At 42.7% G+C, this 26,012-nt stretch overlaps 1 long non-coding RNA gene across 1 annotated transcript in view; it reads right to left on the reverse strand.

Moving 5' to 3' along the window:
- Positions 1 to 747: 747 nt before the first annotated feature.
- Positions 748 to 26,012, reverse strand: part of LOC125642620 (uncharacterized) — an 83,321-nt gene continuing 58,056 nt past the window's right edge. The window contains exons 4-6 of the long non-coding RNA XR_007358452.2: positions 4,911 to 5,071; positions 4,619 to 4,729; positions 748 to 4,130 (exon numbers count right to left, since the gene is read on the reverse strand). This is a non-coding gene — a long non-coding RNA (uncharacterized LOC125642620). The remainder of the gene's footprint in view (positions 4,131 to 4,618; positions 4,730 to 4,910; positions 5,072 to 26,012) is intronic.

Below are 26,012 nucleotides of genomic sequence, written 5' to 3' on the forward strand. Positions count from 1 at the left end.
AGCTACCCATTTGTGCATCCAACTGCATGTTTTATGCAGGGTGTTAATTGGTGTGCACATTATAGGTGTCTAGAATTGAAAATGTAAAGCCTGATTCCACTGTGTCTTATGGTACACCAGGTTTATACCCAAGTTGTTCTCTTGACTTCAGTGGAGTTATTTCTAATTTACACCAGCAAGAAGAGAATCAATGAGAAGAGAATGCAGCTTAATGAATACTGATCTGATTCTGTTCTCAGGCACACGGATATAAATTAGGAATTACTTCACTGAAGTCAATGCAGTCACACAGTCATGAAATTAACAAGAGGGGAATTAGGCCCGATATACAGACAGTGAAACCTGCACTAAGTCTATTGCTAATAGGCAATCCTATCTTAAGGAGTCATTTTAAAGTCTCCTCCAGGTCTTCAGCTTAATATTATTGAGTCATTAAAATGGTTGATTTTTTGCTAAATCAGAACTGGTTGTGCTTTGTATACAGTATACGTCCTATAAACTATGGCAGAGAACTTCAGAACTGAAACAGGTATTTTAAAACAAAATTAGTGTACATTTCTAGCAGCACTTCATTGCAAAGCTTTGCAACAAATCCCAGCTCACAACAGAGTTAGTGTATTAATTTGAACAGAAATAAGTCCTTTTCTACATTGAAATTTTATTGTGTTTAAACAGTTTTAACAATTGAGGTAACTCATGATGCCATCACAATTTTACAATCAGTGTAGACAAGGACAAATATTTCACTATTATGGCAGTTACTCATAGCTAAACCCTGAAATATATATTGTTCCGTATATTTTATTTAGAGATATGCGCATTCAACTATGGTACACTACACATCATCATTAAAGATTAAAGATCCAAACTTCTCCAAAATTTGGGACTTCAGTCATTACAAAGAAACTCAATCTTGAAATTCTGGATTCAGACGCAGCCTTCCTCAAAGATTAGAGGGTTTGGATCCAGGCCAATCTCTAATATGGACATAGCTCCAGTGGGATAGAAGCCTGTAAAAAACTTATCTTTTAAATCATTCATGTGTAATAAAATTGCAGTAAAACCCACAAGACAATGTAGATAAAGCTTGATGTTTTTGGACAGGAAGATTGAAATATCAAGATTCTGGATGGATTTATTCCTGAAGAACAGCCTGCAAAATCATGCACTCAATGCTGCACACTCTTGCTACTTCAATTTGTCTTATGAAAAGCTCCAGAGAACATTCTCCAAGGACTCGGTGATGAAAGATAAAAGTTGTATGAAATAAAGATCAGATGTTAACAGAAACCTATTTGAAAAACATTACACAGAGGCAAAAGCTTTTGGCTTGAAAGATCTTTCTCCATTTTAATGGAGTTACTTTATTTTGGTTATAAACATTAATATTTGATTATTAAATTCATTTAAACAAATGTAAAGCACTTATTTTAATCTGATTTTAATTACATGTAGAAAGGAATGCAATCCAGTACAGTAATTAAATCCAGTCATATCCTATTTGGATTGCATGATATGGGATCATACTGGGAAATCTATATTAAGGACCTTGGGTCAAGTGTCCTTGTTCATATTTTTGTTATTTTTATATCAATCCTTAGGTTCCAGTTACACAAAGACAAAGGACAACATTCTGAGTAGATGTAAAATGGTGTTAATTATACTGAGGAAAGTGGGTCTAAATTGGTGTAATTTAGAAGCTGTGAGGCTGGAAGAGAAGGTAACCTCAGAAAGAAAGAAAAAAAGCAAAGAAGGTATGGAAAGTTTCAGCTGAGAAGTGCCCCCACCTTAAACACTAATGGCTACCTTGTAATGAGTTCTGGCCAAATTCTGCTAAATACGCCCTGTGCAGATTTTGGGCCTAAAGGGCCAGGAGCAGATGTAAAGTTAGAATTTAGCTCTCAGGGTGAAATCCTGGCCTCCCTGAAGTCAGTGGTGTGACAGGTTCCCCCAGGGTGCCACCTGGAACTGAGGTACCACTAAGCCACCTGACCGGGCTTCCTTTACACTGAACTGCTGTGACAAGCCCTTAAGCCCCTCCAGCACACATACAGGTAGGGACATACCCAGCTGCAACTACACACAGATGCTGAGATCAGCTCTGCATGGGAAGGATCGGCTAAGGCACCTCCCAGTTCCTAAGGCATGCACCCCCCTCTGGAGTGTAAACCCAAAATTATACCATCTTGCACTGCACAGAAAACTGCACAGCGTAAGCTCATGAAATTCACTCACTCCCTCAGCGTGGAGGGGAATATATACAGCTTTCTGCCCCCAGTTATGACTCCCACACACTGGTTTTAGACAAAGCAAAAATAAGTTTATGAACTACAAAAGATTACTATCCCTTATAATCACTTAAAATCTAACAGATCAAAGCAGATTACCTAGTAAATAAACAAAAATGCAATCTAATCTTAATATACTAAAGAGATTGGATATGAATAGCAACTTCTCACCCTAAATGATGATTTAAGCTGCTTGCAGGGATTTTTAAGGGGCCAGCTGCCCTTGCTTGCAGCTTAAAAACCCCAGGTATTTCTTTCACAGGCTAGAAATCCCTCTAGCCTGGGTCCAACACTTCTCCACCAATTCAGTCCTTGTTCCTCAGGTGTTTCCAAGAGTCTCCTTTGGGCAGGGAGTCAGTGAAAAACCCCGATGATATCACTCCCCTGCCTTAAATAGCTTTTGCTTATGATGGGAATCCTTTGTCTCCAAGCTTGGTTCCCACGTCCGGAAAAACACTGGTATTCCAAGATGGAGTCCAGTACCAGATGACTTGGTCACATTTCCCCATATGGTCATAGCAGCCATGACCCGGAGGCTGTTTGCAGTATCCTCAGGAAGGCTCCCCGGTGGAAGATTAGCTTCTTCTAAGACCCATTGTTCTCCCTAAAGGCCTGACCCAGGCAGCCATCTAGACTGATTGCATTCTGCCTAGTGGGCGTTCCCCAGGTGTAAACACATTTGTAATAGATGCACAGACAATATTCCTAACTTCAGATACCAAAATGATACATGCATACAAATAGGATAATCATATTCAGTAAATCATAACCTTTTCAATGATATCTCACATGACCTATCTTGCAAAAAGTACATCATAGTTATGCAATAATCATATCACAATAATATCTCTATGAAGAATATGTGGCATAGTGTCACAAATGGCAGTTTTGCTACTGGACTTCAGTAGCACTAGGATTTTACTCTTAGGGGTTGTTTTCACTTCCACTAGGTGAATAACGTAGCTGGAGTTGATGTAGCCTAGGTCGACTTACCCTGGTGTCTTAACTGCGCTGCATTGACAGGAGATGCTCTCCAGGGAACTTACCTTACTCTTCTCGGAGAGGTGGAGTACCAGGGTCGAATGGAGAGCGCTCTGCTGTCGATTTAGCGGGTCTTCACGAGACCCACTAAATCGATCCCCGCTGCATCAATTGCAGCAGTGTCAATCTCCCCTTAGTGAGCAAATTACACCAGCAAGGTTCCATTTAGCAATTTGCCAATGTGTAATTTACGTCACCATGTCTGAGCTCTTTGAAATTAGCCCAAAGTGTGCAGTCTCTGAAGGGCATGCCAGCCAATCATTCTAGAATCACAAAGGAGAAGAGACATTCTGGGCCTGATTCTCTGTTGTTCTGCACCTTGTGCTGAAAGAAGATGTAGAATGAGTGTTTCACACTTACTTTGCACTGATGCAAGTGACTGCATAAGGTGCAGGCCATGGGAGAACTAGGTCCTCAGACTTTGAGAACTGCTATCAAGATCAGGAACTTGGACCAAGATTTTCAAAATGACTAGTGATTTTGGATACCCAGCTGGAGACACTTTAAAGGGGCCTGATTTTCAGAGGGTGAGTGCCCAGCACTTTCTGGAAATCAAACCCCTTTATGGTGTCTCAGTGGGTACCCAAAAATTGAGACACTCAAAACCTCTAGCCCCTTTGAAAATCTTGGCTGTGGTCCTTAGAGCAAGGATCAGATATTCCCTTAGTGGAGGTAGAACAATCAGGTTTATTAGAGAAAGGGAAAGGCGAGCCCTGCTGAAATATCCATACCTGTGCATTCTCTGCACACATAGATGGGATGAGACTGGAAATGAACTTTTCTGAATGCATATTTAGGCCACTGAAAAGAAAAGAAAAAAGGGTGAGGAAAATAAGCGCATTTGACAAAAAAAATATAATTTTGTTAAAAAAGCACTTGTTAGGTAAAATAATAGACAATGACTTAAACGTTCCAGGATCACACATTACTTTTACGAGTAAAGTCACAGATTTAATTTTCACAAGAGATCTGGTTCCACTGTGACATGAAAATTATAATTAAAATCACAAAAAGATATGTTTTGATTGGTGATCTCAGCCCCACTGCTTAAAGGACTCAGAAAGGACATAAAACTGCAATATGAAATCAGCATTCAGACATCAGCTGTCACCAGGAGGCAAGCAATGCCATAATTTAGAGCCACCAGCTGATAGACAGAGGGATCTGGGGGACAAAAGCTTGGGCTGAGAGCTCCCAAGTTCTAGTTCAAGCTCTGCTACTGGACAAATTACTTAACCTCTTTGTCCCCTAGATCGCCATGGAAAACAAAATGAAGGTCATTCTTTTACCTTGTGAGCTACCTCAAAGAGCTGTGGTGAAGATTTAGGGGCAGATTTTCAAAGGAACGCACAAAGATGAGTTAGGCACCCAACTCCCATGGACTTGTGAGCGGTAACGCCCTGCAGAGACCAGAGGAAGAGAACTGAAATAAAGCTGTTGCTATTTCAGGACAAAATGGGTAGCTTTCTTTGTTCCCTGCGTATTCAGGAAGATGGGGGCAAAGCAACTGTTAAATCCCCCCCCAAAATATCCTCATATTTAGCTACTTCAGATCAATTAATGAAAATGCTATCATCTTACCAGCTGATTGTTAAATGGCTGAGACTTTGGCAGGGAGTGGGTGACATCCTGCACTCTGCACCCTGGATGATGAGTGATGGAACTTTGCTCCGTTGTATCTGCTTACAAGTACAAGGCTTTGTCTACAACAAATGGCAGTAAGGAGTCACCGAGGAATAATTCTGGCGAGAGATAAATGAGGATGGTGGCCATCAGTCATTAGGCTGCAGGGGTACTTTGGAACGGTATTACCTCAGAGAGCGTCAGGAAACTTTACAGCAGCCTATCTGATATGCACCTTAATAAAATAACCTCTCTAACAGCCAGACACCTACACGGATGCAAAGCTCCTAAAACAATTTTGCAGAATGAACCAGGCACCAGAATGGCAAAAAGGATGAAAAATCCACTGGCACTATTTGTGAGGTTTAGTTACGCTCACTGTATTATTTCAGATGTTCCGGGGAAAGGGGAACACAGCAGAGGTCAAGTCTGAAACTGCACCAGCACACGATATATTTATATCCATTTGTAGTATTTAAAACCTTGTTTATACATGTCCGAAAGAGAGGATAACCCCACACCATTGTGTTCATTCCCCTCTCCCTGGAAATTGTTAACCACTTGGCCCAAAGAAACTATGTTATTTAGCCTGGGGAGCATTGCATTCTGGTAGAAAATAAATAATGAACATGCATCAAGTCTATGAGAGATGACTAGAAGAGTTCAGAGCAGAGCAAGCTTTCCTCTGTCTTACAGAGAGGAGTATGGAAAGTACAGAATAATTTATGAGGCTGTAAAAAAAACATGCTAGCAAAACCCAGCAATCAGCTTATTAATTCATTTTCCTATACAGGAATATTGAGAAATATAAAACACACACTTTCATATTACATATATGGAAATGCACCACAACACAACAAATGTATTGATGGTTAGGATTTCTAGCATTATTGTGCTGCTGAGTGGACAGTTAGAAGCAGAGAACAATACAAGAAGTTGAAATGTTTCTGTCATGCAAAGTAAAACCATGTATATGTGTAAACAATGGCTTGCCATGTGTGGTATTATGTACCAATCAACTTGATCCTGCACAGTCAGGGCCAGATTAACTTTTTGTGGGCCCCCTGGGTAATTATTGTAAAAGGGGCTGGGGGCAAAAGCACAGTGGGGCAGGAGCTAGGGTTGGTTCCTGGAGCAAGGGAGGGGCCGGGGTAAACTGCAAGCATGGCAGGGCTGGGGAGGGGGTAAACAGGATTTCTCCCCCTCCCCCCGGCTCCTGCCCACATAGAGCGGCCACCTTCTCCCTGGTTCTAGCCCATTTTCTGTGTCTCTCTCTGCACTGAGCTGCCCTTCCTCCAGTGTGACAAAGTGGGAATGTTCTTAATGTTTTCTCTGAATACTGTGTGGGAGCCTCAGTTTCCCCTATGCATTTCTTAAGTATCTAGGTGGTGGGATAAGGGTGTGTGATTGTTGCAGAGCCCTAGGCAGGTGTGATGCTGTCTGCACAGAGAATGGCTGACACCCTGTCTCCTGGCAACTGATGGCCTGGGCCCCTCCCCGGCAAGGTGCCAACTGAAGGTGTTGGAGAACAAAAAGATCAGGTGGCCTCCTGGCCCGGGAAAGAGACAAAAGGACAGAGGAGAAGCTGGAGGGGGTTGCAGTTTGGAGCTGGCTGGGGAAACGGAGGGAGTTCCAGCCCTGGTGTCTGGGCTCGCTACCCCACAAGAAGGACCTGACTGGGGGGTCCTGTTTTCCATACCTACAAGCTCTGCTTTGACTGTGTTCCTGTCATCTAATAAACCTTCTGTTTTACTGGCTGGCTGAGAGTCACGGTGAATCACAGGAAGTGGGGGGTGCAGGACCCTGACTCCCCCACACTCCGTGACATCCAGCAGCAGCAAGGCGAGTTCTCTTCCAGCCCCCTGGGGTGGGTGTTGGGAGTGGGAGGAGTGGAGGCTAATACAGTTACTCCTCCAACCGGACTTTTAGTTTCCAGTCAGCACTGCTAAGCGGACACTCGGGTCCCATTTTCTACTGGAGTTTCCAGTCTAAAACTGGATGCCTGGCAACAGGGCTGCCACAAAAGCCGGGGGGGGGGGGGGGGGGGGGGAAGGGCAAGCAATCTTTTTTAAAAATGAGAGGGCTAAGCCTTAAGCTGTGGGAAGCAAGGGGTGGGTGGGCTAGGGAGTGGAGAGGAGCTAATGGGCAGGGCCATGTCTGCTATACTGCCCAGGTAGGTTGGAGACTATGGGGATCAGCTGACACAGTATCCCCAGCCCAGGTGATGTGACAGCCAGTGGTGGATTTAGAGTTAGTAAGGACCCCTGGCCCTGTGTTCAGCTTCATTTTTGGGGCCCCTACTTGGGACCCAGCCAAGAAAAAACACACTTATCTCCCTCCACCCCTGTTTTTCATTCATCCTCCTCCTATAAGTAATAGCAAGTAAGTGGAAATAAAGTGAGGTACCTCGATTGTGATTTTTAAAGTGGTGTGTGGAAAAATAAGTTAGATTACAAGAACAGAGGGTCTCAACGGACCACTTAATTATCTTTCCAAATACTATAAAAAAAACATTGGGGTGCAGGGTCTGGCCAGGAGGTTGGGGTGTGGAGCGCTTACCTGAGGCAGCTCCTGTTTGGTGCAAGGGGTGCAGGTGCTCCCATTTGGTGCTCAGGATGGGAGTGGGGATGTGGGGGGTTCAGGAGTCAGGGCATGGGGTGGGGGGGCAGGGGATAGGGCAGGGGTCTGAGGGGGGTCAGGGTGTGTGTGAGGGGGTGCAGGAGTCAGGGCAGGGGGTGGAGGGGTGCTGGGGTTGCTCACAGCAGGGGGCTGGAGGGGATATGCCCTTCCCTAAGTCCCTGCCCCACCTCTTCTCTTCCTCCCCGAAGGTGCGAGCAAACTGAGGCTCCGCTCTTCCCCCTCCCTCCTGCCGGTGAACAGCTGATCAGCAGCAGGGAGAGTGGGAGAGGAGGGAACATAACACACTGGGGGAAGAGGCGGGGGAGGAGCTTGGCTGCCAGCAGAACCTGCCCGGCTGCACCTATTGGAAAACCCGGGAGGTGGGCGAGCGCACCAAGCGTCTGCCCCCACGGGGGCGCAGAGAAGAGCGGGCCGGGCCCCCTTTGGACCGTGGGCCCAGAGCCATGGTAAATCTGGTACTGTGCACAGTACCGCTGTGGGGTGTTGGGCCTGTAAATTCAAGCAGAGGAGGAAACAGGACTAGAGAGTTCAGCACCATGCCATCCTGCGCTAATAAGGGCACTGCTGCACAGATGTTGCATTACACCACCTGTCTAATAGCAGGAGTAAGGCCAGAGTGGGAACATGAAGAATTGTAGGCTGGGGAGCTTATTTAAGCACATCTCCTCAGACACGGCCACAACCCTTTTTATCCTGAATTCTTGCAAGTGTTGAGGGCACAAGGGGCTTGAAACTTCCAGTGAATACAGAGGGTACACCACCATCACACCACTCACATACCCAGTAGCCTTGACTCCCACTAGCAAAAAGCCACTTTGCTATCCCTACTGCTCTCCACAACAGACCTTGCAGACTAAGACCTCTCTCTGCCTCACCGGGTTCAAATTGTTCAAAAACTACCTGACCACTTCAGGCTTTATTCAAGAAATAAGAGGCAAACAAAATGAAGATTATCTTAGAGAGTCTGTCAAAAATAAAAACCTTAAAAATGTTCATGTGACTTAACTATTATCAGTTAATATAATGGAATATTTATAGACTATAAAAGGAAACCACAAGCTCCATACTCTGGATTCTCAGAGCAAGATGCCTTTTTTGTGTCAGTCTCTGTCAGAACAGAAACCATCTGCACTTTTATGGCTTGCTAAGTACGGAGTACATTGTCAATCCCTAGCAAATAATCAGAAATACTATTTTAGATTATTAAAATTGCATCTAAAGTCTAATTTACCTTTCATCCTAAGTAGGGGTGTTCAGCGTTTGCATTTTGCTCAGCACACACAATGAAAGACAACTCGTCAGTTTCATGTTTGTTTCTAGTTTATTTCATGGCAGAATTAGAAAGATTCAGGGGGACATATCTATTTTCATTAGATTTTGAACTTCCCTACCTTTGACACAAAGGTATTTGAAGCTAATTACCTCAGGTAAAGAGCAGGTTGTATTTGACTACAAAACAGGGGAGGTGCTGGAATACAAAGGGTATGATGAAGTGCCTCATCCTGCATTGATACACCCACCCTGAAGAGCCTTAACTGAATTGCAGAGGGTGGATTCATGGTCGACCTCAGTCCTTCCCATCTTTTTCTATTCAAGTTGCTTTCTTAGAGTGTCACTGACACTCACACAGACCAGTTAAGGGTTGCGTCACTGCCTGCCCCATAACCCTGGGTGCTTCACACTAGCTGCCATCAGCCTACTTACTCCTTACAGGGTGACACCAACAACCCTTCCAGCCCTGAGTCTCCCAGAAGCCTCTCCCCTGCACTGTCCAGTCCCTCCTAGAAGTTCACTGTCTCCAAAGAGCCAGTACACTCGCCAGCCTGGTTGCTTGGATGAGGATTTTACCCTTCAGTTTAATATGTGCCACTGATATGGCTTTGTCATAAAACAAAGAAGAAGTCTATTAAAGAACAGATATTTAAGTGATAAGAAGAGACGAGACAAGAATGGTTACAGGTAACTCAAAACATGTTTTCAGTGACTAACTTAATTTCAGCCAGTTACAATCTTTGTCCAAGCACCTATACTCAGTTTCCAGCTACTCTTGCCAGCCAGGCCAATGTGGTCTGCTTTTCATGAGCTTAGAGAGTGCTTCTCCAATTTGTCCCCTAAGTGATGGATACCCCAAAGGCTTTCAGTAGTTCTTTATATCCTCAATGTTTATCTCTGTTATCAAAGTCAGGAAGCCCTCCTTGGGGCTCAGCTTTCTGTGTCCACCAGGAGCTCATGCCAAGTTAACTGTTGCAATCTTTCTGTGATCCCCAGTGCAAATGAATAATCCATTGTTCTTGGCCACATCTGGCTTGATTTGTGATCAAGTTCGAGAGGTGTTGGCCATTCTCTATGAGGAGGAGGGGAGAAAGGTTTTGCCCCCTTACAGACTCCAAAACATAATATCAGAGAGCATCCATGATTTCACATACAACATTATATACATTTCACAGATATTAGTGACCAGTGTGATTAGTTTTCAAGTGATATCACAAGACCCCTTTTAAATAAACATTGTGACAACAGTGTGTGTGTGGTGGTGGTGGGGGGGGCAGGTTTGTACTGAGCTGGTCAGGCCAGCTGAGTTTTAATGTTACATACCAAGGAGCCCCTTGACATCTGGCATTGGGGTTGTCTTAGGGTCACAGTCACACAGCCCGTTTCTTAACCTCCTGCAGTACAGTTAGGTTTTAGCATCACTCTCTCTCTATTGGCTATAATTAAGTTTACCCTACACTTATATGCACAGAGAAGCTACTTTCCTGGCCAATTTTTCCAGCTTCCTTTACGAGCCTAATTAAAACTTTCCCTTTTGTGTATGTGTATAGCAGAGCTGCTAATTAACTGCCAAAAAATGGACTGTGGGTCCAATGTCTGCTGTGCAGCTATCACAGTGCTCATCACCACCACCACCACCACCACCACCGAGTGCTTTTATCAGGGTTGTGTCAGCAATGGAACAGGATTGAAGCTGGGAAAATATTGAGTCATGGGAACAGCAGCTGTTTAGGAGTCTGGTGCACTGTCTTTAAAGACAGTGAGTGACTGTGCCATATCCAGGAATAATCATAATAAAAAATATGCAGTAAGGATCAGAAAGGAAATGAGAAGAGGAATGGGACAAGAGCAAAACAAATGACTTGACCGAGCATGTCTCTGGTAATCGCAGCCTGCCCTGGACTAGACTCAAAGCAAAGATCTGGCTCTTTGGTGCTACTCTAGCATGTGCTGTGATTACCTGAGATTTCACATTATGCGGGGGAGAGATAGCTCAGTGGTTTGAGCATTGGCCTGCTAAACCCAGGGTTGAGAGTTCAATCCTTGAGGTGACCATTTAGGGATCTGGGGCAAAACTTGGGGATTGGTCCTGCTTTGAGCAGGGGGTTGGACTAGATGACCTCCTGAGGTCCCTTCCAACCCTGATATTCTATCATTATGAACCAGCATTGGCAGGTGGCTTGAATCAGTTCCTAGATGGAAGACCTCCCAAGAATAAGGTACCTGCTGTAAGTGCTTTAGAAAATGGAGCTGATGATTGGGCAGATGGCACTTCTCCAGCTGAATCAATGCTATAGCATAGTACTAGGGGACACTTCTGTGGAAGCACTGTCCTTTAGACAAGATATAACATGAAAATCCTGATCACCATGGTCATTAAAAATGCCATGGCACTTCTTCCAAGAGTCAGGGTGTTCACTTCAGTTTCTTAGGAGACTGGGTGGGAAAAACATTTTACCCTTGTTATGCCATCCAGGAAGCTACACTGATGGAAGATTACAGGTCCCATTTTCCTAGGTAAATTCATCCTAGATCAGTCTTAACCCATAAGAAGTCTGCAAGTATTAACAGCGATTCTAAGAGGAAATCCTGGTTTATTAGTCTATTGTTCAGAAGTACATTTTAAAACATACTGAGTATTGATATTGCACTGAACACGCTATGTTAGGACAGATTTGTTCTTAGGAACTGAGAAAGGAAGAGACCTTCAATACACAGATCTCACCTCTATAGCAGGAGAGCATATAGCCACTGTTGTAGCACCCACCCTCCAGTTCACAGGACACTGCGTGGGGCTCAGGAACTGTACATGGGAAAAGCCACCTCTTCTCTCTGTAATCTTCTTCCATAGAGGTGGTTACAGTGGACACTAGGGTAGCAAGGGCTACCAAGAACCCATTAGAAACACCTGGGCCTTGTCTACACTACAGCCTCCATTATTGCTACCACAGGTGGAGCTTCACTGGTGGAAAATTACAGGTCCCTTCTTTCTTAATGGCACAGCAGTGTCTTGAGTTTTACATCTAGAAAGGGGTTGTTGGGGGGCTGCCTGATTTCCTGCCTGGAATCTTAGTCTTACAAAAAAGAGAGTCCTCCAATCACCTCTCAAGCCATTTAAGACCAGATCCTGAAAGGTATTTAGTCGCCTCAGTCCTACTGATTGTGGTGGGGAACATCATTCCCACTGATCCAATGTGGCAGAATCTCTAACAGTATGTGACTATGGATTTCCAAGGTAGCACAGAAACACAAATCTATTGTATGTTACCAATCTGTATCCATGGCTGCAAGTGCACTAATTTCAGAATTTCCTTAATGAGTTTTATTTTTAAAATTATTCATGGAGGAAGCTTGAAAATGCTGTGGGATTCATCCATTTTGTGTAAGTTACTCTCTCTAACCTCAGTTTCATGATTCTTTAATTTCTGATGTAAACAATTGTCCCCTCACTTTTGACACAAAATCTCTGTGGAGCGTAGGGAACTCTGGGACTGAAATTAGGGGTATTTGAAAGCTAGGTGTTGATCTTCTGCTTTATCTTCCACTTAACTAGACTTAGTCACAGAGGGAACTGTGTTTATCTAATTGGACAGAAGGTGCTTTGCTTTGAGGAGTATCTGGCACAGCTGAACTGAAATCACACTAGGGGACACTTAATTAAACCATATCAAACATTTTCTTTAATGAAATGCCAAAAAGGTCAAAATATGCTAGATCTGGAAGCCAGCTATTCAGGTGAAAATTACAGCATGTACCTAGTGGAAATTTTATGGAAGGACATGCCCCAGTGTTTTCCCCAAGAATTGAAATTAAGGGGGGGGAGGTGAGACTGTGGAGGGTGAAGGTGGGCTGTATGGCACCATAGTAAAAAACTGAAAAAGTGTTTCATGACCATTATTAGATTTTAAAATCACAAATTAAAGTTGGCTACTCAAGCCTTCTCTGAAGCACTACATCCTTCTTGGTATAAAATTTGCACAACTCTGTTAATGAACTTCTTGAATGCAATGCATTAATCTTTGGTGGCTTCTCATGTGTCTGGTACTTCCATTCCTTCAACTGATATGCTCATTAGTTCATTCATATGATCAGGCAGAAGGCAACTTCTTTCAAAACACAAAATTCTATTCAAATGATTAAAAAGAACACTTCAACTGTAGCTGTTGTGACTGGGAGTAGCAAGAGATGAATTCCTACTTCTTTCAGCCCAGGAAACATAGCATAAAGATCAGGTCAAGCCACTAGTGATAAAAAAAGAAGTTGAAGTCAAATCTTCATTCATTCGTCATATGATATTCCACTCTGTATTCAAATTCTCTGTTCTGTCCTGAGCACACGGCAGCCCCATTTATGGTAGTGCCTCCCTCCACTCAACTGGAGGTGTTTTATAAGACACAGATCTGTAAAAGCTACATAGAGGTTGAGTAGAATCTAGAAGTCGCTGTTGTCGATTTTTAAGAATCGAGTCTGTGTACTTTCAGTTGTCTTAACAAACACTTCTTGTCCTCTTCACTTAAGGATTCAATATAAATATCTTCATTAGTCAACTTCTGGACTGAAGTCTTTGCTTCTTCCAGTACTTTTTCAATGGATAGCTCTCTGATTGATCCAAATGTAGCTTCTATTGCTGGACAAAGATCTACTACTGTTGTAGCAGATGCCTGGATGGCATTGTTTAATGACCCAAGTAACAGTAGACTTACAAGAGACAATGGCAATAGTCTTCTCTGAACTTATTAGAAAAAGTAATCCACCAGCCTCACTACTTAGATCCATCCCATCTTGGTAGATACTTTCCAAAGCCAGTAATAATGGCTAGAGTAATTTTTAGACAACAGCCAAGGATCACTCATGAGAAAGCCAGGGGGTTTTCCCAGGTTGGACTAATTTGATCTATATTTTCCAAGATATTCAGTCTTTTTGGACTCTTGCTGAAAAAAAGAATATAATGAAGACATTTATAGCTTTTTTAATGTTTTTTAAAGAGTCTGCAGCTTGTACTAGTGCTAGTTGGAGTAGATGGCCTCTGCAGTGTGTATAGGAGATTAGGGTTACACTTTTCTTTGAGCAAAGCTTGTACTCCACCATGTCTTCCAGAGAAATTTGCAGCTCCATCAAATGCACAAGCAGCCATCTGTTTGGGGTCCCATTGACAAGCATTTAACTAAGATGTGAGTTGTCACAGATGCAGCCAATCTGTCTTCTATAACTTGAACATTTAGACATGCATCTACTGGCCTACCACTGACATCAAGATAACATACACAATGACTTAATACTTGATGACCATTTGTATTGGTGCATTCATCAGCCATGTATACAAATTTTTTGAATGTGGTGAGAGAATTCTTCACTTTTTCAACTGTTGAGTCTTTTGCTGTTGCACCAAATGCTTCTAGCCAGTCAGTTGAGTTTCTTGCAGAAAGATAGTGAGCATTTGCTGGTCTTGTTCAGAACCAGTGTTCAACTTCAGGATGAACAAGTGACAATGCACTTAACATTGGCCTCCAGTTTGTAGCGTGTGGCATCTCTTGCTTAAATAGAAAGTATGATGCCACAGCCGTGTTTGTTTACATGAACTGTGTTGTGTCTCCAACATTCTTAACAGCCCCATTAACACTCACTGGTGTTGTCCTTGGTCAGTGGAGACTGAGTTCAGAGGTGCTTTCACATGAGTTCACATCCCAGGTGGGGGGCAAAAGGCACCTTGCTCGTTCCTCCAGCTGCTCACTGTTCGCTCTGGCCCCTATTGTTTGTTGTGCCACCGTTCACTCCATTGCTCTGTTGCCAATGGCCCTGCGCCATCACCTTCTGCCGCCATCTGCCACTGTGACCTCTGCTAGTTGGTCTCTTGAGGTTCCACCCAGCTCTCAGTGATTTCAGCTGAGCTCTCAGTGGGGGAACCTCACTGCTAGTGCAGACTGGGCTGTCTCTTCCACAGAAGCACTGTCCCACAGCAGGTCTAAGCAGTTAGACCTGATTTTCAGTGATTTCAGCTGTAGTGGTCACTTAAGAGAACAAAAGACTATCTATGGAGCCTAATCAGCTCTGTCTTTAAACAGTGGAGAGGGGCACATCAAATAGTACTTGTGACTCAGGCAGACCATCAAGCAAAACACCTGCCCCCACCCTCTCTTGATGCCCTCAGTCAGCACAGGCTAAGTACAGTTCTACTGCCCTTTACTCATACAAAAAGAACAACATTTCTACCCCATTCAAGTGATTTGTAACCCAACCCCAGCCAAAAATCTATCACTTGGGCAACACAGCTCTGTTTGTTGGATACCTAGTAGATTAGGTGTGAATGTAAATACAGTCTTGTCCTGAAGCCTTTCCCCCCAGCCTATCACTGGCTGTCAGGGAGAGTTCATTTAGACTTTGCTTACAAATCATAATTTGAAATTATTAGGTTGGCTAACATCACCAAAATGAATGCACTGACATGGTCATAAGAGCAACAGCTGTATAAGGAAGCTAGTCTGTGTTCATACTTTTCAAATCTATTATACTTTATCAGATACACTGTATATGCTTTTAAATATGTTTCAATTTCAATTCACATTTCCAAACAATCACTAAATTGGCAACACTGCATGTAACTAGTTCACAAAACTGAGGGGGTGTAGGGAAATCCCTGACATTTCCTTAATCTGTCAAGATGACTGTTCAGAGAGATTTCACCAGACAAAATCACAGTTTTAAAACTGTGATGTTCTTATTAAGGACCATGAGAATGTCTGGGAAACTTTTGTGCAACCTCAGCTCTCGCTGCAGAGTTTGGGAGGTGAGGATGATCAGCATCATGCAGGATCTGGGCCATATTCAGAACCTCCTCTACAGTCAAGCCTACCTATTGCTATTTAGTGCCCACGGCATTTTACAGACATACTGGGCCAGATTCTGTTCTCAGTCATAAGGTGTGAATCTAGAATCAATCCACCAAAGTCAACAGAGTTCCTCTGCTTTTATCGTTAGTGTGAGAGCCAAGCATGCAAGTGTCACAGAAGCTGGAGAGAAGGCCATAGTTACATTTTTTACTGGTTTAATTAAATGATCTTTATTCAGCAGAAAAAAAAAATCTATTCAAAGCTATTTCTTAGTCAGCTCCATGAAGAAAGCCAAAAGATGGCAGGTAATTCCATTCAGCAGCTCACTCTAACTTTCCATAGACCCAATCCTGATTTGCCAGAACTTCAAAATGGTCTTACAGGGAGAAAGAGAAGCTATTTGTTACATGCTGATAAGCTGCATTCTTCTAATAAACCTTTTTTATAATTTGGTAATTTGAAAAGTGCTGTTTGTTCTTTGCCCACTAAGTGGAGCCGAGAACTTGCATGATTTATTTCTCTTAATGTTTTTAGCAGTGAATTCCCTCTGGTATCAAGGTGGTAGGGTTTGTCTGTTGATTCACCGTGTTTGCAGCAGATGTTAGAACCCCTACAGAAAGGGGCCGAGTTCTGCTGGCAGCTGCAGCTCATTAGCTGTGCTTGTACAGTGCCTAGCACAATGGGGCCCTGTTCACAGTTGGTCCCAAGGCACTACTAGAATAATAATAATAAAAACTAAAACTCCACCTGGTAACTAAGCCTGCCTTTCTAAGGAGAGGAAACTAAGGAGCTAGGAGAGAGGAAATCCTAGAGGGAAAACTCTAGGAACACTAGTTCACAGGAAGTTGAGGCTAAGGTTTATGGCAGATTATTGATTTTACATTATCCTTTCCAAACCCCAGGAAAGGGCCAAGTTTTGGACACTCAGATTTTGTCTACCCACAGAAATTGCATCATTTTAAGTTGAAATGATTTTTAAACTGATTTAGTTAAGCTAGGGTAAACACCTGTAGAAACACTCACTTCGGTAACTAATGATGTTATTTTTATGCTTTAATGTGTTTTTTATGGATCAGATTTTCACAGAAGCCTCTTAAATGAGATGTGCAAAATTTGTGCCCATACCAGTTTATGTATTCAAACCCTGTAGCTAATGGAAGGAATAAGTACCCACTTACGCAATACACAAATTTTGCAGGCACAAGCTAAGAGGATCTTTTGAAAATTTAGCCTTTTATTTTTATCTGTTTTAGTATGGTATGTTTATGTGAACCACCTACAACATCTACAGAATGATGGATTGGCAGGCAACAAAATCATCATTACTACTACGGATGATTTTTGCTAATGTTATACTATTTGCCTTTGTTAGCAAATAGTATAGCATCTGAACGATGCACCATTTTTACATACACGCCTATTGTACTTCAATTTGGGGTTGGGAACATTGCTAAATATTAGCTCCATACACCGACCACCACCTTTACCAGCTGCAAAGATAACATTGGCAACAGCCTCAAAGGAGAATGGTGCATGGCTCTAGGGAACAGAGAGGGCACGGACATAAACCAAGATAAAATAACTGTACAAAATTAATTGCATTCTCTCACAATTAAAGTATAATTGGGAAATTTGTTTTTATACTAATGATTCATATCTAACCAGGTAGTATGCATCAGGAACAAGATTTTAATTTAACCTTATATTGCAACATTGAAGCACTGAGGGTTTTATGCATAGGAGTTAAGTATCCCCAGCATACTGACTTCCCCATAATTGTCGGCTCAGATAAGGATGTTTGGAAATTACGTACAGAACAGGAACATTACTTTTCATAAAGTTATTTGTGATGATGCAGGCTCAAATTGAAATAATTTGAACAGTGGAATTATTGGCCACAAATCTGATTATGATTCATTGTAACTCAATTTGTTACAATACAACTACCTATCTAGAGAGATGAAGTATACTGCAGTGGCTGGACTAAGACTCTGAAGAGCTGAGCTTTATTTCTGGCTCTGATGCTTGAGCAAATCACTGCCCCTCTCTGCTGCTCAGTTTCCCCAATCAGTAAGATGAGGATAATGGTTCTGACCTCCTTTGTAATGCATGTTGAGCACAGTTGATGAAAAGTGCTGTAAGAGATAAAGGTATTGTATAAATAAAAATAGATGTAGGGGTAGCACCTCTCTTTGCATCTGAAGTTGAAAAATTCAGACCCTTCTCTTACCCTAAGAGATGCTTAGAGGCCATAAACATATCCCCTTACTGTGAACAGAATTGGAGAAAAAAAATCAAGAAAGTGAAAACACAATTTAAGAAAAATGGAAAGAGTATCAAATGTGGCAAAAGGTCAAAATCTGCCCTGGTATGTGTATCGTCTCCACTGTGTGCAGTTACTGCAGCAAATGTGGTTTTATCACCACACAGCATTCTCCAGGAGTGAGCTAACACTTAAAAGATGTAATGGCAGCTGCCATTACTACCAGACCTACCAATGCAGAGTTAATGATGCTGTATTGGTGGGTCTCCTCCATTTCGCTTGTTGGTACTTCAGTCTTAGTAGTATCATTAAATCAGTTTCACTTAGAATGACCGATTATCTGAACTGCAGGCCCAATTCCTAGAATCATAGAATACTAGGGTTGGAAGAGACCTCAGGAGGTCATCTAGTCCAACCCCCTGCTCAAAGCAGGACCAACCCCAGCTAAATCATCCCAGCCAGGACTTTGTCAAGCCGGGCCTTAAAAACCTCTAAGGATGGAGATTCCACCACCTCCCTAGGTAACCCATTCCAATGCTTCACCACCCTCCTAGTGAAATAGTTTTTCCTAATATCCAACCTAGACCTCACCCCACTGCAACTCTGCTTGTTCAGTCATCTGCCACCACTGAGAACAGCTGAGCTCCAACTTCTTTGGAACCCCCTTTCAGGTAGTTGAAGACTGAGGGGGGATTTGATAGCACTCTTCTCTTCTGCAGACTAAAGAACGCAGTTCCCTCAGCCTCTCCTCTGATTAGTGTGGTAAGTCATGTGCCTCAGGCCCCTAATCATTTTCATTGCACTCTGCTGGACTCTCTCCAATTTGTCCACATCCTTTCTGTAGTGGGGGGGCCCAAAACTGGACACAATACTCCAGATGTGGCCTCACCAGTGCTGATTGAGGGGAATGATCATGTCCCTCAGTCTGCTGGCAATGCTCCTACTTATGGAGCCCAATATGCCGTTAGCCTTCTTGGCAACAAGGGTACACTCTTAACTCATATCCAGCTTCTCATCCACTGTAATCCCCAGTTGCTTTTCTGGGGAACTGCTGCTTGGCCAGTCGGTCCCCAGCCTGTAGCAGAGCATGGGATTCTTCCGTCTGAAGTGTAGGACTCTGTACTTGTTCTTGTTGAACCTCAGATTTCTTTTAGCCCAATCCTGCAATTTGTCTAGGTCACTCTGTGCCGTATCCCCACCCTCTAGCATATCTACCTCTCCCCCAAGTTTAGTGTCATTTAGTGTCAGCTGCAAACTTGCTAAGCGTGCAAACCATCTCATCGTCCAGATCATTAATGAACTTGTTGAACAAAACTGGCCCCAGGACCAACCCCAAGAGCACTCTGCTTGATACCAGCTGCCAACTAGACATCAAGCCATTGATCACTACCCGTTGAGCCTGATGATCTAGCCAGCTTTCTGTCCATCTTCTAGTCCATTCATCCAATCCATACTTTAGCTTGCTGGCAAGAATACTGTGGGAGACCGTATCAAAAGCTTTGCTAAAGTCAAGACCTATGTCCACTGCTCTCCCCATATCCACAGAGCCAATTATCTCATCATATAAGGCAATCAGGTTGGCCAGGCATGACTTATTCTTGGTGAATCCATGTGGACTGTTCCTGACCACCTTCCTCTCCTCCAAGTGCTTCAAAATGGATTCCTTGAGGACCTGCTCCATGATTTTTCCAGGGACTGAGGTGAGGCTGACCAGTCTGTAGTTCCCTGGATTATTCTTCTTCCCTTTTTTAAAGATGGGCACTATATTTGCCTCCCCCCACCCCAATTGCCCAGTGCAGCAGTCTGGGAACTGACCCATGACACACTGAGAGCCCTTACCTCCCAATTAAGTCAATGGGAGCTGAGGAGACTAGCACTTTGCTTCTCAGGCCCAGAATTGGCATCTCTTAATTTGAGGAAACTTTCAGATGTTAAAAACCCCAAAACATTCTGACTAAAAATTGGAACATCCTTGTGGGCCGGTTTCCATTTCTTCTGGTAAAGGAAGTATGGCTCTTAATGCAAGGATCAATACCAACTCCCTCTGTGGCTTTGGAAAAGTTACTTCAGACCTGATCTTACAAATGGTGAAATACCTCCTGTGAGGTACCAAATGCCCTAGGCTTCCCTTGACTCCAACACCAAACAAGAGTGCTCAGCGCCCAAAGGACCATAGTCATCCATTCCTACAGGGGGGATAAAAACCCCAAATATCTCAGAGAGAGGAAATGTAAACATGATTTCCTGCTCATTCTCTTTCAAAATGAGGAGGGGGTCCAGGCCCCAAGGAGAGAGTAGTGGGCAGTGTCTAGGAAACTTGCTCCATCCACTCCTTCTGAGGAGACAAATCTTTTATTTCCCAATGTAATATACCTATGAGAGGTGGCCAGGTTAACAGTCTCTAAAATACAGACATTTATTCGAAAAGAATGATATTGGATTGGGTGGGAGAGAGGAATAACAAAATTAACCCAAGCCCCACAGCCGAGGATGAAAGCTACTGAAGTGGAGTTAATCCCAGGTGCCTTACAGTACGGGGCAGATGTCAAAAAAATAGTGCTGAGCTCTTTTGAAAGTCTGGCCACAAAGTGTCACAATGGGAGCTGCTGGGTGCTGCAATTAAGGTCTGTCCCTTAATTAGATGCCTACATGGGAGCTGAGCTCTTATAAAAATTCAGCCCCAGTTGTGGGAGCTTATTCTTTGAAAATCAGCTTCTGAGCTTGGGAAAATTTGCTCTTAAGTGGAAGAGGCCTCTTTTACTTGACCATGTAGATTGCTTGGAACAAGCTCTAGGCTTCTCTTTATCTGTAGGCAGGACTAACCCCCCGCCATGACTGGTTTTCCACTTGAACTCATTGAAATATTATACTATACTAAGATTGAGAGAATATGGAGTTGTCAGTAAGACCACTATGTGGATCAAAAAACTACCTATAATAAACTACTTGTGATGGGGTTTTTTACATCCTCTTTCTGCCTGTTACATTTATAGGACAAGACAACCACATTTAATTTCAGTTACTGTAAGTGTCATTCATTTTATTCATTTTCATATTCATTCATTTTACTATGCTGTAATTACTGAGACTTTGCCAGTGACAATCTTATGTATTTACACTTGATGAGATAGGTAAAATAATTCCATTCATCTGGATAAGGGCACGTGCATTGTGTACTGATGTATTTAATCCATTAAATTAAGAAACGAGACAATTGTCTCGCAATGGATGCCCTGAAAATGTGGGTGTTGCCACATGTTCTCTCTATTTAGAATGGGAATACTGCATTAAGTTAGCTATCTCAGGAAATGTCCATTTTATAATGATGCCTACCACACAGGAAAAACCAACAGGGATTTGGATTCATTAGCTAAGAGAACCTTAAAGAAAGTCTGAGGATTGAATCCGTAAAAAAAAAAGTTACACAAGTTTCTTCCACTGATATTTCCAAAGTCAACCCTTTAAAACAGCTATTTTTTCCATTACAATAAATTTGAGATTTATAAATTACAAGACGACAGGGGCTTGAAATGGAATATTAGATCTGAACCTGTCCCCACAACCCTTTTCAATCTTTGGGGCAACTTAGACTCAGGTCTGGATGGAAAATTTGAAACTGGTGCTTCTCTCTCTCACTAATGAGCTGATCCAGAACACCAGATCTAACCACCCTCAAAAGAGGGAAATTCATCTTAATCCAGACTTCACAACTCAGGCCCATCTCAAATAGTGACACACAGTTTAGCTACCAGAGTGGACTAACAGATTAAGATAAAGTGAGATTTATCCTTCCAGATTCACTTCTAATTCTTATAATAGAGGAAGATTCCATATAATGGAAATCAGCTCTATTAGTTTTTCATTCTACTTGTGAGATGAATGTTTATTCTTTTGCAAAATCTCACTAAAGCACTCTAACCATCTATTACAGATCACTGAAATTAGATATCAGGACTTCCACTTGGTAACTAAAACTTTCATGATACAGTCATGTGCACAATCAAATTAGAACATCCAAGCTGCGGACATGTCTATTCCGTACCCCAGACGGCATCATTCTGAACTCTTCACTCTGGACATCTGACTGGGGAAAAAGAAACACCGGGGCACTGAATGGCTATATTTTGCCATCTTTACTCATGTTGAGTAGCACCTTGAAATCAGTGGGACAACTTGTAAAGTAAGGGTGACAGTTCAAGAATCTAGTCCAAAGTGACCAGTTGTCTTTTAGGGTCAGATTTTGATCCTTTGCTCACACGGAGTAGCACCTTGCTCCATGCTTTGGAGTAAACTGGATTGTGACTGCTGCTGGAATAAGGTACTACTTGTTGCAAACAAGGGTATTGGTATCTGATCCTTAGAACTAACTCTAGAGGAGATCATTAAAATACAATGGAGCTGTTTCTCTGTACTAGGAATGAAGTACTAATAGCTTTAGTTGCCCCTTGCTGTGGCTGCATTACTTGCACTAATGTTATATTCAGCATGCTTGGTGTGAGACAGAACACAGAGGAAGATGGGGCCAAGGGGCATACATTCTGAAATAGGTAGTACACTTCAGAGCCATTTCTCAAGGTGTTGGGTGCTCTTCTATGAGCCAAGACAGATATGATCTAGTAGCCTAGAGGTTAGTAGTTCTATATCCAATTACCAGTACCTCATCTATCCAAAAACCATGGTTATAACTGATGTCATACTCTCTAATCTTGTGTATTTTGACCACAAGACAATCTACGGCTCCAATTCTGCCCTCAGTTGCACAGGAGCAATGCTCACTGTCTTCAGTGGGGACACACAGGGTGTACTGCAGGGTAGAATTTGGCCTTATTGGTTCAATCAGTTCAAGGCTCAATGAGCTTCTAAATCTTGAAGAGATTTAACACTTAAGACGCACGTGCGTGCACACCCATGGACCCAATAAATCTCAACTACAATAACGAGAGGCACACAGTTCATAAACACACAGCTGATGCTGATGAGTTGTATTTTAGTGGATATATTGGAAACCCATTTAAGTCCACTTGAACTATGCTTGAGGAAGATATCTTACGATAAATCATGTGTATTTCTCATACTCTGAGATATAGTGTCTAGTTTTCGCTTGCAAGCCCCCACATAAATCCTCATTTTGATTTAGAGCCTTAGGTCTATTTTCCATTTTGTTTTATTTCCTGTTCCCAACTAATACTGGAAAATGACAGCTTCTATATTTCAGTTTGAAGCTTGCTTACAAAAATAGCACTTCTGCAAACTCTGTTTACTTGTCTTCCCATAAGTTTATACTACAAATTCCCTTCGTTAAGGCTTCTTGCTGCCTTGAAGCTGCAGAATTGCTGTGGTTGGGGCACTACCCTGGGACTCAGGAGACTTAAGCTCAATTTCCTGCATGACCTTGGGCAAGTCAGTTGGTCTCTCTGTGCCTCACTTGCTCATCTGTACAGTGAAAATAACTTCACTGCCCTATCTCACAAGAGTGTTGTGTGGATAAACACATGAAAGATTGTGAGAAGTTTGGATTACAGTCATGGGGTCCATATAAGTATCAAAGAAATGTCCCCAGCGCATGACACCTCGTCTGCATTTTAAAAAGCTACGAATTCAGGACTGAATTTTCATTCTAACATCATGTTCTGTGCACAGTGACTGAAAGCCCTTTTCTTGCATTGATTTCCTATCTGTCCATATACAGGCTGGAGATGCCTTCTCTGTTGGATCTGGTTTCCACAGTAACATTCCTTTTATCAAAAAAGGGAATTCACTAGATTAAAATGGCAAACTCCAGGTAATTAAAAATACATTAAATTTCATAGTTATTTACATTTCCTTTAGTGAGGAGCTGCAATACTCAATTCAAGCTGGGGATCTGAGACCAAACAAACAGGAAATAAAGCTGGTGGTGTTTGTCTAGTACTAAGCAGATGCTCATCAGCTGCAAGAAGGCATTTCAAACAAGAGGACACCCAGTTCAAAACATGCAATGCAGAGAAGCACAAGCTGTGGAGCCTGAAATTTACAGTTGGATTCGGTGGTAGAGAATTAGGAAGAATAAACTGGTTTCTCTTCTAGAGAGTCAGTTTCCAAACATACAGCATTGCATCTATAATGGTGTTTTAACCCTAATTCCAGCCTCTGTGATTACATTCTGATTTACTTCTACTCCCCATGCTGTTGGGCATAGTATGTTCCAGCTCCTCTCCTAAAGCCATTGCTATGCAGAGTTATTGGAGCAGGTCAGCTGTTGAGGTTGGTGCCAGTTCAGCTGAGACTGTGTTTGAAGTCATTCTGCTATTTCCTTTGTCACAGAACAGGTTGAAGAGCACTACAGAAAGGTTAATTATTAGAAATGGGCCTGAGCCACAAAAAACAGATCTGGAGTTCATATCCACCCCATTCTGCCCCCAAAGGTTAGCATTCACATCCAGGGTTTTGGTTTAGCCTATTAGAAATTAGGGACCAGTTATAAAATTCAGACGTATTCCAACCCTACTCCTCACACACACAAAATTTGGGTCTGGATCTTCAGGCAGGCCCATCCCTAGTTATTTCTGTCAAGAGGAGTGGCTCTCCCTTGAGAGTAAGCTTCTCAGTTACATCCATGCATCTCCACTTATTTGCCCAGGGTTCCACAGGTATAAATTAAGGCAAAACTTAGTCCATGTCTATAAAATCAAGTGGCCCAACAACAAGAGTGATAGTCATGGATGTTGGAAGAGTTGCATCCCCCAGAATTTGAGTGGTTTGGTCCAGTGAAACAGCCTTCCATTCAAATGTTAAACTACTGGAACCCATTGAGTCTTCAAAGCTAGACTAGGAGCATTACACCACCAGTCTCTCACCAGGGAGACCTGCAAATATTGGGCCTGAGCCAGAGAGTTGTAAGGAATCCATGTGTTGCAGGAAACGGACACAATTATTACAGAAGTCAGGAGGCTAAGACTAGATCCCTGGGCTTTCAGTTCCAAAATACAGGCCACCACAAGCAAAGGAGCATTGCTGCAGCTGTTAGTAGTAACAATCCCTTAGCCTCTCTGTGGCTCACTCATTAGAGGACAACATTATCCATATTCACACACACCACAGCTGGCAGAAAGGCTGATTACCTCCACATCTCATTACTGATTACAATATTGATTACCTCCACATCTCAACAAGAAGAGCTGCAGGTACTGACTGTGAAGTGGTTTTCACCCTCAGTTTCACTTTGGGGCACACTTGCTACCTGGAAACACCCCCTTATACAAGAACAAGAAGCAACTGAAAAAGGGAACTGAACTTTTTCCAAACTTCAATAAAGGTTCAGCATGGGGACTGGCCATCATCTCTTCCCTTTTTAATCCCTGCTCTCTCACTCCATTGAGAAAGCATGTGCATGTAGGATATAAAGCAAGCAGACACACCTTAAGTTTAATGCAAGCATCCCTGCTTTTCTCTCCCTCCTCAAGCTTTAAACATCATTAACCTTTACCAGTCCAGAAGCAGGATATCTGAGGTCACTTATGACTTGGTCTCTCTCATGTGGTAGCATAGTAAACTCTGGGATTAACCACAGTGCCTGAAAGAGCCGGGATTTTTTTGTGGGGGTGGGAGGGGCATAGTGTGGTCCCCATTTAACCACAAAATACTTAGGCTATACATTTAGCCATAATTTTTGTAATTGAAAGCATTTTAGGTATGTGCTTGAAATGTCCCATGAGCCCAAAGCCCATCACCAACATCTGAAGTTTTTTTTAACTTCTGGGAACATTCATTTTAGGAGGTGTATCTCATCAAACACAGCTGGGGGTTGATAAAGTCATTTACCAATGAGCCTTGGGGGTAGGACAGGGGATGGATAAAACTGTATTCCCCCTTCGCATTCTTGGTGCCACATCCATGTACAATTCTAGTATTGGAAGAAGCCTGCCACTCTCCCTGCTGCCTCTTCGGTGGTGATCTTCGCCCTTACTATATACACTTGAAGATTTTAAGGCAGGGATACTCAGACTGAGGCTCGCAAGCAGCTCTTTAATGTGTCTTCTGCAGCTTTTTGCAGCACAGGATATTAAAATACTGTGTGAT

The sequence above is a fragment of the Caretta caretta genome, chromosome 9 (genome assembly GCF_965140235.1).
Source record: "Caretta caretta isolate rCarCar2 chromosome 9, rCarCar1.hap1, whole genome shotgun sequence".
Lineage (NCBI taxonomy): Eukaryota > Metazoa > Chordata > Testudines > Cheloniidae > Caretta > Caretta caretta.